The following is an 18,832-nucleotide window of genomic DNA, read 5'->3' on the forward strand; positions in this document are numbered from 1 at the left end:
ATGGTTCATTTAGTTTGTGGATGTTCAAAAGCAATATGGTTATTTTTTCAGATAACTGAAAAAGGGATTCAAATCTGTCTACATGTTGTCTTTGCATACTGAAAAAAAAAACACGGTTAGAAAACACTTTACAGAACTTACCCAATAGTTAGTTATAGGGAGACCAATGTGCTATTTTCTAATGCATTTTCTTCTGCTTTTTGTTTTTCACTCTTTTTTTTGCTCTTTTAGTACCAATGAAACAGAAAACTGGATTTAGTCTTGATTTTTTAATACAATTATTCCAATTGTCCATTTTACTTCATTGTCACAGATAAAGATCAGAAAAATAGGATTTAAAAAATCCAGAGTGTTTGAATAACTTAGTTTAAAAGTGCTTGTGTTTGCCTAAATATTCCAAATGAAGATCTTACATGCCTCAAATAAGCCTGACCATAAATAATGTTAAAAAATAAATATCAAACATATAAAAGGAGAAATAAAAGCAAATCACAATCCAAAACAAGTATTTCAAAAATACACATCTAGCCAGAGGAAATTGTTTTAGGAAAATTATTTTATGAATTTAATTTTAATAATTTCAATTTTCCTTAATTTCCTTCCAGTAATGAGAAAACTATTTTCCATATGGTTACTATATTTTTTATATTCAATTACATTCTTGGAGGAAAGCTTCATTTGTTGTCATTTGTGGAATAATGCAATCTCATCATGGCGGCAGTTGAGAGTTCTGTGATTTGGATCTGACTCATTATGACACAGCTGTTTTAAAGAGTATCAAATATGATATCCCTCAATTCATTTCTCATTTATGTCTGAGCTTGGCTTAGGAATAGGCTCAGATCTGAGTATGTGATGTGAGTGTGGGCTGAGATTCAGGAAGGCTTAGATATGGAAGGGGGCTGAGACAAGGGCAGAGTTGGGTAAATAAATGAGGTGGCGTCAAGATGAGATGTGGATTACAGATGAATTCATTGACACATTTCAAAAGTGGAAAGGCATGAGAAAATGAAATTCAATTTGCTTCATTATAAAAATTGTAGCTCTAGTATTGTATTATCCAAAAGGCATTAAAAATTCTAAATATTTTACTGTGGTTTTATTCCGTTTTTCTATAAAAAGATGGTATGTTCTCTCAAAAACCAACTATTTAGTAAGCACAGCATTATGACAAATAATTCTGAAAATGACAATCAAGTAATCAAGTTCTGTAAGTTCATGACCTATAAAGAAATCAGAATGAGAAATTTAAATATACTCCTTGTTTTCCCTTGCCCTTACATGGTAATATGAGTTCGAGGAATAACTTCTGAATGTATATATAGCAGGCAGATGGTACTGTTAGTTTGGAAAGAATAGAAGAAGGTATAGATAGGTGACTGGAGAAGGAAAACACTTTACTAAGCCTACATGAATAGAATGCAGATTTTTTTAAGCCAAATCAGTTTTGAAAATGTATATATAAAACTGTGCAAAAGAATTTCTCTATTTTTTTCCTGTATTATTTAATGGTTGAAGGCTGTAGACTTTTTTTTTTTTTTTTGAGATGGAGTCTTTGTCGCCCAGGCTGGAGTGCAGTGGTGCGATCTCGGCTCACTGCAAGTTCCGCCTCCCGGGTTCAGGCCATTCTCCTGCCTCAGCCTCCCAAGTAGCTGGGACTACAGGCGCCCGCCACCATGCCTGGCTAATTGTTTTGTATTTTAGTAGAGACGGGGTTTCACCGCGTTAGCCAGGATGGTCTCGATCTCCCGACTGCATGATCTGCCCGCCTCAGCCTCCCAAAGTGCTGGAATTACAGGTGTGAGCCACTGCGCCTGGCCGTAGACTTTTTTTTCTTTAACAGTAAAAATATACCACTTCAAAACTTGCAGTGACAATTTCAGCTGGATTAGCCAAACCATATGGAATGATGTTTTTTGTTTTTGTTTTTTTTTTTTTTAAAAACATGCAGTTTATTTTGAAGAAAATATGGTTATCATTAATGTTACTTTTTATTTTCTTCCAATCTCCTATCTGATTCAAGTAATGAATTTTAAATTTCTGTTTAGTAAGTTTATTGAAAATGTGCCAAAATTTGACATCTGCAATTCTTAGCAGATGCTATGTTAAGAAAAACAAAGTATTATTTTAATTAGGTATGATTTCAGGCTCACAAACAAAATAATGAAGTATTTTTTTCCTTTTGCTTCCCAGGAATAGATGTTCACCCAGACCAGTAGTTCTCAAATAGGTGAACATATTAGAATTAAAGTTCACTTGAGAAACTTCTATAAATTGTAAATCCTTCCTTTCTCTCTCCAATACTCTTTCCAAGTTTCTTCCAGGTATTTTGCTATATCTCATGTTAAGCACAATTGCCAGCCATTGCAGTATGTTCTGGAGCTACAAGGTCCATGGACTATTACACTTGCCTTCAAAGACTTCTAGTTTCTTTCAATTCTGATAAGAAAATAAATGACATGATGCAGTGAGATAAGTGCTATTATGGTAAAACGAACCTTATGAAGACAGCCTCTAAAACAAATTTGTGGGATAAGACAACTTATCAGAGGAAGTGAAATCTAAGTTGAGGGTTGAAAGATGACTGTAAGTTAACTAGTTATAAAAGGGGATTTTATGTGTGAGGGTGTATGTATTTAGGAGTATGGTTTGAGTTTGAATATTGTTGCAAAGAACATTTTAAGCAAATGTGTATTCTAAGAATATGCAAAAGTATGAAGGAAAGAGTCAGGATATATTGAATACATTATTGTAGTTTGGAAAAATGGTGCATGATTAGTGAAGTGAGAGAAGATATTTAGGAGATTGAGGCTGATTATAAAGAGCTGGAGGAAGGAGTTCACCCTTTATCCTGAAAAGATAAAGTGAAAACTTTAAATAACAGACATCATATTTGTGATTTTGAAAAATTATTGGTAACAAAGAAGCAAGAGGCTGGAGGCAATTAGACACTAACGTAGTGTCTTAGAAAATACCTGAAAGTGAGTAGTTCATAAAGAGCAGAAAACTGTTTTCTCACCATGTTGGTCTGCAAAGTTCAAGATCAAGGTGCCAACAAATTCAGTTGTCTGGTGAGAGCTGCTCTCTGCTTCCAAGGTGCCTTGTTGCTGTGTCCTCACATGGTGGAAGGTGGAAGAGCAAGCTAGCTGAACATTGTATAAAGTCTCTTTCTTTTATAAGATCTTTAATCTCATTCCTGAGGAAGGAGCCCTCGAGGCCTAATCAACCCTTACAGTCCCCACTTCTTAATACTTTCACATTGGCAACACCCGAATTTTGGAGAAGGCACATTCAAACCATAGCATGTAGTAATCCAGGTAAGAAATTATGGTAAAAAAATATCATGCGAGTGTTAATGAAGAAAAGATTATGGAAACAAAATATTCAGTCCATATTTGCCTCATCTGGATGTGTGGAAGATTTTAATAAGATATTTTAGATATATTTTTACTCTGTCTACCACCCAGAAAATTTTACTGAACAGTTTATAACATGAAGTATCTTGCTTCATGTAATACTTATAATTTATATATTTTAATGAATTATTTCAATAAAAATATTCATATATTTTTCTTTAAGAAAACACCTCTCATGATTCCTTAGCCCACTCTAAGTACTTCCCATTTTCTGTTCCCTTCAAAGGCAAATTTCTCAAAATTTACACTGCTGTAATTCTCTTGCTTTTCCTTTACTTGTTAATCCACTCTTGGATTCTGCTCCCAATACTTCCCTTGCCAAGGCCCATAATGACATCTACATTGGAATAATCAGTGGATGTACTTCTGCCATCATTTGCTCACTCTGTTCTGGAAACATTTGCTTCCCTTGAAACCATGACCTTGCTTTTTTACCCATCTCTTTTGCTTCTCTGTCTCAATCTCTTGTCCCAGATGTTCCTCTTCTTACTAATCTCCAGCTACTGAAGTTCTTCAGGGCATGCATATCTCTTCTTCTCTCTAATTTGTCTCCTAATCTAATTTTTTTTTTTGAGATGGAGTCTTGCTCTGTCGCCCAGGCTGGAGTGCAGTGGCGTGATCTCGGTTCACTGCAAGCTCTGCCTCCTGGGTTCAAGCGATTCTCCTTCCTCAGCCTCCCGAGTAGCTGGGACTACAAGTGCCCGCCACCACGCCCGGCTAATTTTTTTGTATTTTTTTTTTTTTTTTTTAGTAGAGATGGGGTTTCACCGTGTTAGCCAGGATGGTCTCTATCTCCTGACCTCATGATCTGCCTGCCTTGGCCTCCAAAATTCCTGGGATTACAGGCGTGAGCCACCATGCCCAGCCTAATCTAATTAATTTTATAATACCAAAAAAAATCAGTGTGGCAATACATGAACAGATTATAGCTATTCTAGTTAAATTTTCTTATTTGAATTGTAAATTCTTGTGTTCAAAAACTTATTTGATATATCTGTTTGATTGGTTATAAAGATCTCAAGAGTTTACAGAGGCACTAATCCTATTTACAAGGGCCCCATCCCTATGATCTACTCACCTTCCAAATGTCCCACCACTTAATACTATCACATTGGGGATTGGATTTCCATATATGAATTTTAGAAGGACACAGACATTAGGATTATAGCAAGAAACAATAGTAATCTACTAAGCAGGTAATAGCTTGTATACACCTCAGTTTGTGACTTAATATAGATGTAGTAGTTCTTCAGAAATTTGTCTTTGGATAAGAAGTTAAATCTTATGTTTTAGGTGACTATTGCTAAAAATAAATTCCAAGTACTTTCTAAATTAGGAGGGATAATTCCCCTTTGAATTATATACTCCATTAAAACACTTTAGAGCTGAAAAAATAAAAGAAATAGATAACGATGAGCTTTTTAGATCACCCAGGCATAAATAAAGGATACTCAGCTATAAAAATGACTAAACAAGGACTTGATGATTTTTCATAATTGATGTATGCTACTTGTATTTTCATTACTTCCTATGCTACTTGTATTTTCAGGAGTGCTGTGTTCTAAGAGAATTAATTTTGCTTTAAAAGATTTGAGAATATGACTGGGTGCAGTAGCTCACTCCTGTAATCTCTGCACTGGGAGGCCTAGGTGGGAGAATAATTCGAGCCCAGGAGTTCAAGACTAGACTGGGAAACATGGTGAAACTCTGTCTCTACAAAAATACTTGGTGACATGTGCCTTTAGTCCCAGCCACTCAGGAGGCTGAGGTGGGAGAATCACTTGAACCCTGGGAGGTTGAAATTGCAGTGGGCTGAGATTGTGCCACAGTACTCCAGCCTGGGTGATAGAGTAAGACTCTGTCCCAGCCAAAAAAAGAAAAAAAAGATAAGAGAGTAAGAAATTAGAATAAAAGCTTTTATGACTTACATTTCCTTCCCTGGATCAAGGAAAACTATTTTAAAAAGCAGGGAAGGCAGATACAAGGGGCATTAGGTAAAGAGGCTATTGCTGCATAGGAGGGGGACACATCTACAGTGACAGATGAGAAGGCAGCTACATTTCACCTCTTGAGAGAATATCTGAACTATTATTAACCCACTTGATACCTAAGAACTGACTTTTACCTAACTGTGTATGTTAAAATAGTATCACACTATTAAGCTTCCCTGTTGCCCATCCGAACCTGACTATCTCCATGAAACAATGGACTCTCCAAATTAATTCCCTATATTATCATGCACCGCCTCTGATGACATTAACACAGAAGTCCTCAGCATGTTATAGATTGTTGTGCACTGCAGTAGCTGTTTTATGTGAGACATCTGGGTCTTGGTAAGTTATGTGCGTTCTTATCACCACATTCTCTTGCCCAGAATAAATGGTCCAAACAGTGAACACGTAACGGGTGGAAGAGCAATTGCTCTCCGTTTTTATGGCATTGACATATAAAACAGTGTTTTCATCTAGGGTTTGTGGACTGAGATTATCAGTAGCCATGTTCCACACCCTAGGAACACACAGACACAAAACAAAACAAAATAAAAAAAACAAAAATCTAACTAGAAAGAGATAGAGTCCCCAGTCCCACTTCCTAAATTTCTGGTGTGCAGCTCTTCCTTGACATCTGTCAGCTATTTGAGGATATTTACTTGTATATAAACTAATACTTTTTTGTCTTGCTCAATTTATTATGGGTTGATTTTCTGTTGTTTGCAAGCTAATGGATCCTAATAAATACATTAACATAAAAGCTGAGAAATGCAGCTAAAAATAGTAACGTGTCATATCCAATTAGATGATGTGAGAACATAACATTTAAATTAACTTTTTCTATCTCCTATATGTCATGACTCATAAAATTGAGAGAAATAACATACCACAAGAAATTTGGAATAATTCTGAATTCTGTGTCCAAGCACTTTGGTGTACTCTGTGCATATATGTGACAAGAATCTATTATTATGCTTAAGAATAGGTATTAATTGCAGTATTGGAAGAGCAAAACTCTACAAGTTTATGAGTTATCAGGAACTTGTACTTATAGTTGGATCTGCACTAGGGAGATCAGTTTCATAATGGGGCTATCATTTTGCCAAATGCAATAACAGTTAATTAACAACACATTATTAAGAGCCAAATAATCCTTAACAAAACAAAAAAAAATCTGGTGTGAATTTAAAGCAATATGTCCATGTGAAGGGAAAACACAGTTCTGGAGTTCTCAGAGTGTGTTCAACCTAGGATTGATTATAGTTTCTCACTTTACCGGTATAAAGAATGATCAGGAAGATTTGAAGTAGGAAGCGACGTGTGTGTACATGGAGCGGGCTGGTACAGTCAGGGACTAATAATGGTTGGCTAACATGGAGAGATTTGAAGGAGAACTGACTAAAATATAACTTGTAAACTCTTAGGCATTTTCCTGTGACTAATAACCACCACCAGATGTGTACAGAAGACAACAGCTTGAAAAGATTCTGAGACCACTTTTTTTTTTCCTCTAAATGTGTTGTTTACAGCTTTCTTGTCTAGGAATGTTTATTACAAATGGAGAGAAATTGGATGGAGTCACAATTGGAAACACTACAACTCTGATTCAGGAGAAATATTTGAAAGGCCTTTAATAAAATTTTTAAATAAATTTATTTCAGTCATTCATTAAATGTAATCCATATGAAACGTTAGGAGCCATGGGGATACAAGGATGAGAAGAAAATGTGGCATTTTATCTAAAGTCTAAAATTTTGTAGGAAAGATGACATGATAATACAGTTTCATGTTTGCTGAACAAACTAATTCTGGAGAGACAAGATTGGCTAAGATATGTGACAAAAGACAGGTTTCACCAAAGCACTCTGTGAGATCAGAAGAGGATGGGGTGGTTTGTCTGGGCACATCCGCATGGGTGCCTGGGACTATGTGGGACTTGAGCGGAGTCTTCAACATAAAGAGGAAAGAAACATCGGAAATATTATACTAAGCTCATCTAGGAAATGGGGAGTAATACAATTTATGTCAGCATATACAGTATTTGTCAACTCTTAGAATGAGGTTAATATTAATTTTCCAAGGGCATTTTAAATGTCTGAATAGAAGTGTAGACATTCTTCTATAGTTAAGTGAAAGTGTTCAAAGTCACTGAGCCACGGAGTGACATTATCAGAACTGAGCTTTAGAAATAAAAGTGAATTGAATTTTTACAAATGAAGACCAAGAGACACTCTAAGTAGGAAGTCCAATTGGGAAACTTGCCATAGTCTAAAAAACAAATCATAAGGATCCAAAGGATAGTAATGGGAGCAAAGGCCAGATTCAGGGAAAACGGAAAAATAAAAGAAATACAGCAAACAGGAGGACAGGACTAGAAGGCAGGCTCTTCACTAAGACACTCTTAAAGTCTTCATGTGTATGCCCATGTGTTCCTGATACCACTGGACTTTTCATCCTTGTCTTGTGCCCATTTTCAAGGGAATTCTTCCAGCTTTTTCCCATTCAGTTTGATATTGGCTGTGGGTTTTTCATAGGTAGCTCTTATAATTTTAAAATATGTTCCTTTAATGCCTAGTTTGTTGAGGAGTTTTAACATGAAGGAATGTTGAATTTTATTGAAAGTCTTTTCTGCATCTATTGAAATAATTATGTGGTTTTTGTTTTTATTTTGTTTATGTGACAAATCACATTTAATGATTTGCATATGTTGAAGCAACCTAGTATCCCAGGAAGAAAGCCTACTTGATCATGATGCATTAGCTTTTGATGTGATGCTGGATTAGGTTTGCTAGCATTTTGTTGAAGATTTATGCATCAATGTTCATCAAGGATATTGGTCTGAAGTTTTTTTTTAATTGATGTGTATCAGGATGATGCTGGCCTCATAGAATGAGCTGGTGAAGAATTAATCCTCCTCAGTTTTTGGTATAGTTTCAGTAAGAATGGTACCGGTTATTTATTATTTTACATCTGGTAGAATTTGGCTGTGAATCTGTCTGGTCCTGGGCTTTTTTGGTTTGTAGACTTTTTTTTTTTTTTAATTATACTTTAGGTTTTAGGGTACATGTGCACAATGTGCAGGTTTGTTACATATGTATCCATGTGCCATGTTGTTTTGCTGCACCCATTAACTCGTCATTTAGCATTAGGTATATCTCCTAATGCTGTCCCTCCCCCCTCCCCCCACCCCACAACAGTCCCCGGTGTGTGATGTTCCCCTTCCTGTGCCCATGAGTTCTCATTGTTCAATTCCCACCTATGAGTGAGAACATGCGGTGTTTGGCTTTTTGTCCTTGTGATAGTTTACTGAGAATGATGTTTTCCAGTTTCATCCATGTCCCTACAAAGGACATGAACTCATCATTTTTATGGCTGCATAGTATTCCATGGTGTATATGTGCCACATTTTCTTAATCCAGTCTATCGTTGTTGGACATTTGGGTTGGTTCCAAGTCTTTGCTATTGTGAATAGAGCCACAATAAACATAAGTGTGCATTTGTCTTTATAGCAGCATGATTTATAGTCCTTTGGGTATATACCCAGTAATGGGATGGCTGGGTCAAATGGTATTTCTAGTTCTAGATCCCTGAGGAATCGCCACACTGACTTCCACAATGGTTGAACTAGTTTACAGTCCCACCAACAGTGTAAAAGTGTTCCTATTTCTCCACATCCTCTCCAGCACCTGTTGTTTCCTGACTTTTTAATGATGGCCATTCTAACTGGTGTGAGATGGTATCTCACTGTGGTTTTGATTTGCATTTCTCTGATGGCCAGTGATGATGAGCATTTTTTCATGTGTTTTTTGGCTGCATAAATGTCTTCTTTTGAGAAGTGTCTGTTCATGTCCTTTGCCCACTTTTTGATGGGGTTGTTTGTTTTTTTCTTGTAAATTTGTTTGAGTTCATTGTAGATTCCGGATATTAGCCCTTTGTCAGATGAGTAGGTTGCAAAAATTTTCTCCCATTCTGTAGGTTGCCTGTTCACTCTGATGGTAGTTTCTTTTGCTGTGCAGAAGCTGTTTAGTTTAATTAGATCCCATTTGTCAATTTTGGCTTTTGTTGCCATTGCTTTTGGTGTTTTAGACATGAAGTCCTTGCCCATGCCTATGTCTTGAATGGTAATACCTAGGTTTTCTTGTAGGATTTTAATGGTTTTAGGTCTAACATTTAAGTCTTTAATCCATCTTGAATTAATTTTTGTATAAGGTGTAAGGAAGGGATCCAGTTTCAGCTTTCTACATATGGCTAGCCAGTTTTCCCAGCAACATTTATTAAATAGGGAATCCTTTCCCTATTTCTTGTTTTTGTCAGGTTTGTCAAAGATCAGATAGTTGTAGATAAGCGGCATCATTTCTGAGGGCTCTGTTCTGTTCCATTGATCTATGTCTCTGTTGTGGTACCAGTACCATGCTGTTTTGGTTACTGTAGCCTTGTAGTATAGTTTGACGTCAGGTAGCGTGATGCCTCCAGCTTTGTTCTTTTGGCTTAGGATTGACTTGGCGATGTGGGCTCTTTTTTGGTTCCATATGAACTTTAAAGTAGTTTTTTCCAATTCTGTGAAGAAAGTCATTGGTAGCTTGATGGGGACGGCATTGACTCTATAAATTACCTTGGGCAGTATGGCCATTTTCACGATATTGATTCTTCCAACCCATGAGCATGGAATGTTCTTCCATTTGTTTGTATCCTCTTTTATTTCATTGAGCAGTGGTTTGTAGTTCTCCTTGAAGAGGTCCTTCACATCCCTTGTAAGTTGGATTCCTAGGTATTTTATTCTCTTTGAAGCAATTGTGAATGGGAGCTCACTCATGATTTGGCTCTCTGTTTGTCTGTGATTGGTGTACAAGAATGCTTGTGATTTTTGTACGTTGATTTTGTATCCTGAGACTTTGCTGAAGTTGCTAATCAGCTTATGGAGATTTTGGGCTGAGACGATGGGGTTTTCTAGATATACAATCATGTCATCTGCAAACAGGGACAATTTGACTTCCTCTTTTCCTAATTGAATACCCTTTATTTCCTTCTCCTGCCTGATGGCTCTGGCCAGAACTTCCAGCACTATGTTGAATAGAAGTGATGAGAGATTGCATCCCTGTCTTGTGCCAGTTTTCAAAAGGAATGCTTCCAGTTTTTGCCCATTCAGTATGATATTGGCTGTGGGTTTGTCATAGATAGCTCTTATTATTTTGAGATATGTCCCATCAATACCTAATTTATTGAGAGTTTTTAGCACGAAGCGTTGCTGAATTTTGTCAAAGGCCTTTTCTGCATCTATTGAGATAATCGTGTGGTTTTTGTCTTTGGTTCTGTTTATATGCTGGATTACATTTATTGATTTGCGTATGTTGAACCAGCCTTGCATCCCAGGGATGAAGCCCACTTGATCATGGTGGATAAGCTTTTTGATGTGCTGCTGGATTCTGTTTGCCAGTATTTTATTGAGGATTTTTGCATCAATGTTCATCAAGGATTTTGGTCTGAAATTCTCTTTTTTGGTTATGTCTCTGCCAGGCTTTGGTGTCAGGATGATGCTGGCTTCATAAAATGTGTTAGGGAGGATTCCCTCTTTTTCTATTGATTGGAATAGTTTCAGAAGGAATGGTACCAGTTCCTCCTTGTACCTCTGGTAGAATTCAGCTGTGAATCCATCAGGTCCTGGACTCTTTTTGGTTGGTAAGCTATTGATTCTTGCCACAATTTCAGAACCTGTTATTGGTCTATTCAGAGATTCAACTTCTTCCTGGTTTAGTCCTGGGAGGGTGTATTTGTCGAGGAATTTATCCATTTCTTCTAGATTTTCCAGTTTATTTGCATAGAGGTGTTTGTAGTATTCTCTGATGGTAGATTGTATTTCTGTGGGATCGGTGGTGATATCCCCTTTTTCGTTTTTTATTGCATCTATTTGATTCTTCTCTCTTTTCTTCTTTATTAGTCTTGCTAGCGGTCCATCAATTTTGTTGATCTTTTCAAAAAACCAGCTCCTGGATTCATTAATTTTTTGAAGGGTTTTTTGTGTCTCTATTTCCTTCAGTTCTGCTCTGATTTTAGTTATTTCTAGCCTTCTGCTAGCTTTTGAATGTGTTTGCTCTTGCTTTTCTAGTTCTTTTAATTGTGATGTTAGGGTGTCAATTTTGGATCTTTCCTGCTTTCTCTTGTGGGCATTTAGTGCTATAAATTTCCCTCTACACGCTGCTTTAAATGTGTCCCAGAGATTCTGGTATGTTGTGTCTTTGTTTTATTACTGATTCAACTTTAGAACTTATTATTGGTCTGTTCAAGGATTCAATTTCTTCCTGATTCAGCTTTGGAAAGTTGTATGTTTCCAGGAATTTACCCATTTCTTCTAGATTTTCTAGTGTGTCTGCAAAGAGGTGTTCAAAGTAATCTCTGATAATTTTTTTTTTGTATTTCTGTGGGGTCAGTGGTAATGTCCCCCTTTTGATTTCTAATTGTGTTATTTGGATCTTCTGTCTTTTTTATTAGTCTAGCTAGCAGTCTCTATATCTTACTAATTTTTTAAAGAACCAATTCCTGCATTCATTGATCTTTTGTATGGTTTTTCACATCTCACTTTCCTTCACTTCAGCTCTAATTTTGGTTAGTTCTTGTCCTTTGCTAGTTTTGGGGTTGGTTTATTCTTGCTTCTACAGTTCTTCTTGTTGTGATGTTAGGTTGTTAACTTGGAATCTGTCCAACTTTTTGACAGGGGCATTTAGTGCTGTAAATTATCCTGTTAGTACTGCCTTACCTGTGTCCCAGAGATTCTGGTGTATTGTATCTTTGTTCTCATTAGTTTCAAATAATTTCTTGATTTCTGCCTTAATTTCATTATTTATCAAAAAACCATTCCATAGCAAGTTAATTTCCATACAATTGTATGGTTTTGAGTGATTTTCTTTGTAGTGATTTCTATTTTTATTGTGCTGTGGTCCAAGAACATGGTTGGTATGATTTTGATTCTTTGGCATTTGCAAAAGATTGTTTTATGTCCTGTTGTGTGGTCTATATTACAGTATGTGCCATGTAGCCATGAGAAGAATGTATATTCTGTTGTTTTGGGGTAGCGAGTTTTGTAGATGTCTATTAGGTCTATTTGGTCAAGTGTTCAGTTCAGGTACTGGATGTTTGTTCATTTTCTGCTTCTATTATGTGTCTAATACTGTCAGTAGCATGTTGAAATCTCTCACTATTATTGTGTGGGAATGTAAGTCGCTTCATAAATCTCTAAGAATTTGCTTTATGAATCCAGGTGGTGCTATGTTTGGTGTGTATATACTCAGGATAATTAGGTATTCTTGTTGAATTGAATCCTTTACCATTGTTGGTGCAATGGTCATTGTGGTTTCAGACCGTGAATTTTAAATCAGTATAACTAGGCTCAAACACATCTTTATTAATCAAAACAGGAACCATTATAATAAACACATTTTTGCCAATGAGAAATAAGTTTGTTTATTCCTATAGTGTAAAAATCTGTGCTTTGGGATTTGACAAATTCTTGGAAAGCGTTTTCTGCATCTTTCTTGTTGTGGAAGCATTTTCCCTGCAAAAAGTTTTTGGGATGCTTGAAGAAGTGGTGGTTGGTTGGTGAGAAGCAAATTTCATAGCCCAATTTGTTCAACTTTCAAAGCGTTGGTTGGGCAACGTGCATTCAGATGTTATCATGGAAAAGAATTGGCTCCTTTCTGTTGACCAATGCTGGCTGCAGGCGATAGAGTTTTCAGTGCACCTCATCAATTTACTGAGCATACTTCTCAGATGTAATGGTTTCAGTGGGATTCATGAAAGCTGTAGAAGATCAGACTGGCAGCAGACCACCAAACAGTGACCATGACCTCTTTTTGGTGCAAGATTGGCTTTGGGAAATTCTTTGGAGCTTCTTATCAGTCCAACCACTGAGCTGGTCCTTGCTGGTTATTATATAAAATCCACTTTTTGTCACACATCACAATCCAATTGAGAAATGGCTCATTGTTGCTGTGAAGAATAAGAGAAAATGACATTTCAAAAGGACAAGTTTTTTATTTTTGTTCAGCTCATGAGGCATCAATAAGCAGGTACTTATGGAGCTTTTTCACCTTTCCAATTTGCTTCAAATACCAAATGACCATAGGATGGTCAATATATTGAGTTCTTCAGCAACTTCTTGTGTAGTTGTAAGAGGATCAGCTTTGATGATCACTCTCAATTCGTCATTGTCAACTTCCATATCCTTTGACAAACTTCTTGAACCACCACTGCACTGTACATTTGTTAGTTCCTGGGCCAAATGTGTTGTTGATGTTGCAAGTTGTCTCCATTGCTTTATGACTCATCTTGAACTTGAATAAGAAAATCGCTCAAATTTTCTTTTAGTCTAACATCATTTCCATAGCCTAAAATAAACATAACATAAGAGCAAGTAACAAGTCGTTAGCAAAAAACCATAAAGCAAGAAATGCCCATTAAAATGATGTATAACATAACCACATTTATTTAGGAATCTATCCCAGTATTAAATGGCAAATTCCAACAATGCAAAAACTGCAGTTACTTCTGCACTCACCCAATATAATGCTCTTCTTTATCTTTTTAAAAAATCTTTGTTGGTTTAAAGTCCATTTTATCTAAAATTAGGATACCAGTCCCTACTTTTTCTGTTTTCCATTTGCTTGGTAGATTTTTCTCCATCCCTTTATTCTGAGGCTATGCTGTCACTGCATGTAAGATTGGTCTCTTGGTGATATCATACCATTGGGTTTTGCTTCTTTATCCAGCATGCCACTCTGTGTCTTTTAATTGGGGGCATTTAGCCTGTTTACATACAAGGTTAATATTGATATGTGCAGATTTGATCCCATCATTGTATTGTTATTAGGTTGACTGGTTTGTGTGGTTGCTTTATGGTGTCATTGGTCTGTGTACTTATGTGTGTTTTTTTAGTGACTGGTAATCATCCTTTCTTTTCATATTTAGTGCACTTTTCAGGACCTCTTGTAAGGCAGGTTTGGTGAGCATTTGCTTTTGCTCAGCATTTGCTTGTCTGTAAAGGATCTTATTTCTCCTTCACTTATGGAGCTCAGTTTGGCAGGATACAAAATTCCTGGTTGGAAATTATTTTCTTAAAGAATGCTGAATATAAGCTCTGAATCTCTTTCTGGCTTGTAGTGTTTCTCCTGAAAGGCCAGCTGTTAGTCCGATGGGCTTCCCTTTGTAGGTGACCTGCCCCTTCTCTCTAGCTTCCTTTAACATTTTGTTCTCTCATTTTGACCTTATAAAATCTGATTATTGTGTCTTGGAGATGGTTCTCGCAGGGGTTCTCTGCATTTTCTGAATTTGAATATTGGTCTGTCTAGCAAGGGTGGGGAAGTTTTCATGGACGATATCCTGAAAAATGTTTTCCAAGTTGCTTGCTTTCTCCCCATCTCTTTCAGGAATGCCAGTGAGTCACAGGTTTGCTCTCTTTATGTAATCCCATATTTCTCAGAGGTTTTGTTCATTCTTTTTTCTCCTTTTTTCTTCATTTTTTTTCTGACTATTTTGGACAGTCAGCCATGCCACTGCCTACTCACCACATACTCCCCAGAACTCACAGGGTATAGTGGCAAGGGCTGTGAGACAACAAGAGTGGCATCTGGCCTCTCACTCTCAGAGCTCTGTCCCAGGAAAGTGCAGAGCTGCTACTGGCCCAAGATCCTTGGTGGGATGTGGCTGGAGTCCCAGTTTAGTGGGTCTTGCCCCGTGAGGAGAAGCAGGAGCCATCTGGGAGCCACATAAAAAATAGTCTGACTGCTTTTCCATGGGTTGGCTAACACTGCAATGTAGATCCGCACCTCTCCCTAATCACTACTCGAGCCTGAAAGCTATAGAGGCGGGGGCTGCAAGACAGCAGAAATGCTGGCCAGCCTCTCTTTCTGGGAGCTTCATCCCAGAGAAGTACAGAGCTGTTACCTGCTTAGAGTCCAGAGGGTTGGTGGCTGGAGACCCAGGCAGGTGGGCCTTAGCCTGTGAGATGCAGTGGAGGTGAGGCTTGCAGTCCAATGCTGCTCAGGACCCTGGATTTAGTTCCTTTCCTGGGGGCATGTGAGAGAACCTGTCCTCCTCCACAGCCAGAGCTGCTGCCGCTAATTCTGGGATGTCTGGGGAATCAAGGCTCCAGTGACTCTGCATGTGCCTGAGTTGTAGCTCTGCCCAGACTCCCCATAGCTCTCTGTGTTGGTCTGGAGCCCCTGGTTGGGGGCTCACTGGGCATCTCCTGAGTTCAGGGTTGCAAAGGTCCATGGAAGAATTGTGGGTCTCCAGGGACTCTTACTTATTCATCATTTTCCCATGGTGAGGAAGCCTCCCCTGACTTTGTGATACTCTCAGGTGGGTGGTCATCCTGTCTTGCTCCTCTCCATTCTCCTTAGGTCGAGTTGTTTCCCTGATGAATCTCAATGTGTCTACCGAGATGTTCCAGTTGAAGATCTAGTAATTAAAGGTATTCTTTTTTCAATGAATATTGTAGTATAAACTATTAATTTCTGCCTCAGCCTTTCAAGACTCTATAAATTAATTGTTCTAATGCTTCTCCTATGCTTGGCAAGAAAATTGGTTAGAGAAATATAGTTAGAGAAATAGTAGAAGAAAGTCCATTGATTTTATTTTTCTTTTTATGTTAAGTTTTTGAAGGTCTCTTTACACCAGAGCTAAGATCATGAATAAAGGAGCAGCTTTGGGTCTGCAGAGATTACATAGGAATGTATGTTTCTGGCAGGTCATTTGCCATCTTTGCAAGGAGTGTACATGGATGTCATCATTACAAAGGATGTGAGAGGTAATTGCTTTATTGTATTAAGAGAAGCAAACAGAAATCATAGTTCAAATGATTGCAACTCAAGTTTTGGCAATATTAATGAGCTTCAGGAAAAATTTAATTGAACTCTGTTAGAGCAAAATAAGTTAGTGACTTAATATTTTAATCAAATGATGTATTTTTCTGCCATATTAAGAAAAAAATCCTGGTTTTTTTTTGTAATAAAAATGGCCTAATGAACAGTTTCTAAAGTTAACCAAATTAAGTTTAAATTACTTTTCAGGAAAAATTTATTCAAGAAGCACTTATTAAAATTTCATCCACTGAGCTGGATCCTTAATTTATATACTTGTTTGTAGATTTTGTTTCTCTTTAAGTATTTTTTAAAAATTCATATGGAATATTTCTTATAATCCCAAGTTTATTGTTGTTATGGTCAACCACTAATTACTTGAAAAATGTAATATAAAATTGTTTATCTTTTATGAAGTCTCTTAGTTACCTTTTGATACAGTTTGGCTGTGTACTCACCCAAGTCTCATCTTGAATTATAGCTCTCATAATCCCCACGTGTTGTGGGAGGGACCTGATGGGAGGTAATTGAATTATATGGATGGGTTTTCCTATGTTGTTCTTGTGATAGTGAATAAGTCTCATGAGATCTGATGGTTTTATAAAGGGCAGTTTCCCTGCACATGCTCTCTTGCTTGCTGCCATGTGAATGTGCCTTTGCTCCTCCCTCATCTTCTGGGATGATTGTGAGGCCTCCTTAGCCATGGGGACTGTGCCATTAAACCTCTTTTTCTTTATAAATTACCCAGCCTTGGGTATTTCTTCATAGCAGTATAAAAATGGACTAATACAGTAAATTGGTACTGGTAGAGTGGGGTACTGCTATTAAGATATCTGAAAATGTGGAAGCAACATTGGAACTGGGTAACAGGCAGAGGTTGGAACAATTTGGAGGGCTCAGAAGAAGACAGGAAGATGTGGGAAAGTTTGGAACTTCCTAGAGACTTGTTGAATGGCTTTCACTATAATGCTGATAGTAATATGAACAATAAAATCCTAGCTAAGGTGGTCTCAGATTGAGATGAGGAGTTTGTTGGAAACTGGAGTAAAGGTCACTCTTGCTATGCAAAGAGATGTGCTGCATTTTACCCCCACCCTAGAGATCTGTGGAACTTTGAACTTGAGAGAGATGAATTAGGGTATCTGGTAGAAGAAATTTCTAAGCAGCAAAGTGTTCAAGAAGTAACAGTGCATAAAAGTTTGGAAAATTTGCAGCTTGATGATGTGATAGAACAAAAAGCCCATTTTCTGGGGAGAAATTCAAGCCACTGCAGAAATTTGCATAAGTAATGGGGGACCAAAGAGTAATCCCCAAGACAATGGGAAAAATGTCTCCAGGGCATATAAGAGACCTTCACAGCAGACCCTCCCATCACAGGCTCAGGGACCTGGGAGGAAAAAATGGTTTTGTGGGCCTGGTTCAGGGCTTCCTTCCTGTGTGCAGCCTAGGGACTTGGTGCCCTGTGTCCCAGATACTGCAGTCATGGCTAAAAGTGGCCAAAGTACAGCTCAGGTCATTGCTTCAGAAAGTGCAAGTCCCAAAGTCTTGACAGCTTCCACATGGTGTTGGTCCTGTGAGTGCACAGAAGTTGAGAATTGAGTTTTTGGGAACCTCTGCCTAGTTTTCAGAGGATGTATGGAAATACCTGGATGTCAAGGCAGAGGTGTGATGCAGGGGTGGAGCCCTCATGGAGAACATCTGCTAGGGCAGTGCAGAAGGGAAATATAGGGTGGGAGCCTCCACACAGTGTCCCTATTGGGGTACTTCCTTGTGGAGCTGTGAGAAGAAGGCCACCATTCTCCAGATCCCAGAATGGTAGATCCACTGAAAGCTTGAACTGTGTACCTAAAAAAGCCACAGACACTCAATGCCAGCCCAGGAAAGTGGCCAGGAGGGAGGCTGTACCCTGCAAAGCCACAGGGGCAGAGCTGTCCAAGGCTGTGGGAGCCCACCTCTTGTATCAGCATGACCTGGATGTGAAACATGGAGTCAAAGGAGCTCATTTTGCAGCTTTAAGATTTGACTGCCCCACTGGATTTTGGACTGGCATGGGGCCTGCAGCCCCTTCGTTTTAATCAATTTCTCCCATTTGGAATGGCTGTATTTACCAATGTCTATACCCCTATTTTATCTAGGAAGTAACTAACTTGCTTTTGATTTAACAGGCTCATAGGCAGAAGGAACTTGCCTTGTCTCAGATGAGACTTTGGATATAGACTTTTGAGTAAATGCTGAAATGAGGTAACACTTTGGGGGACTGTTGGGAAGGCATGGTTGGTTTTGAAATGTGAGGACATGAGATGTGGGAGGAGCTGGGGGTGGAATGATATGGTTTGACTGTGTCCCAACCCAAATCTCATCTTGAATTGTAGTTCCCACAATTCCCATGTATCCTAGGAGGGACCCGATGGGAGGTAATTGAGTCATAGGGGTGGGTTTTCGCCTCCTATCCTCATGATACTGAATAAGTCTCATGAGACCTGATGGTTTTATAAAGAGCAGTTCCTCTAAACATGTTCTCTTGCCTGCCGCCACGTAAGATGTGCCTTTGCTACTCCTTTGCCTTCAGTGATAA

The 18,832-nt window shown here is 38.0% G+C and overlaps 1 long non-coding RNA gene across 1 annotated transcript; it reads left to right on the plus strand.

Moving 5' to 3' along the window:
* Positions 1-1,340: 1,340 nt before the first annotated feature.
* On the plus strand, positions 1,341-18,498 carry LOC134732629 (uncharacterized). The gene is made up of 5 exons (XR_010115969.1): positions 1,341-1,365; positions 2,194-2,230; positions 15,799-15,869; positions 16,061-16,205; positions 16,468-18,498. It is a non-coding gene; the product is annotated as an uncharacterized lncRNA (long non-coding RNA).
* The last annotated feature ends 334 nt before the right edge of the window (positions 18,499-18,832 follow it).

This window comes from Symphalangus syndactylus, chromosome 15, assembly GCF_028878055.3.
Source record: "Symphalangus syndactylus isolate Jambi chromosome 15, NHGRI_mSymSyn1-v2.1_pri, whole genome shotgun sequence".
NCBI classification, from domain to species: domain Eukaryota; kingdom Metazoa; phylum Chordata; class Mammalia; order Primates; family Hylobatidae; genus Symphalangus; species Symphalangus syndactylus.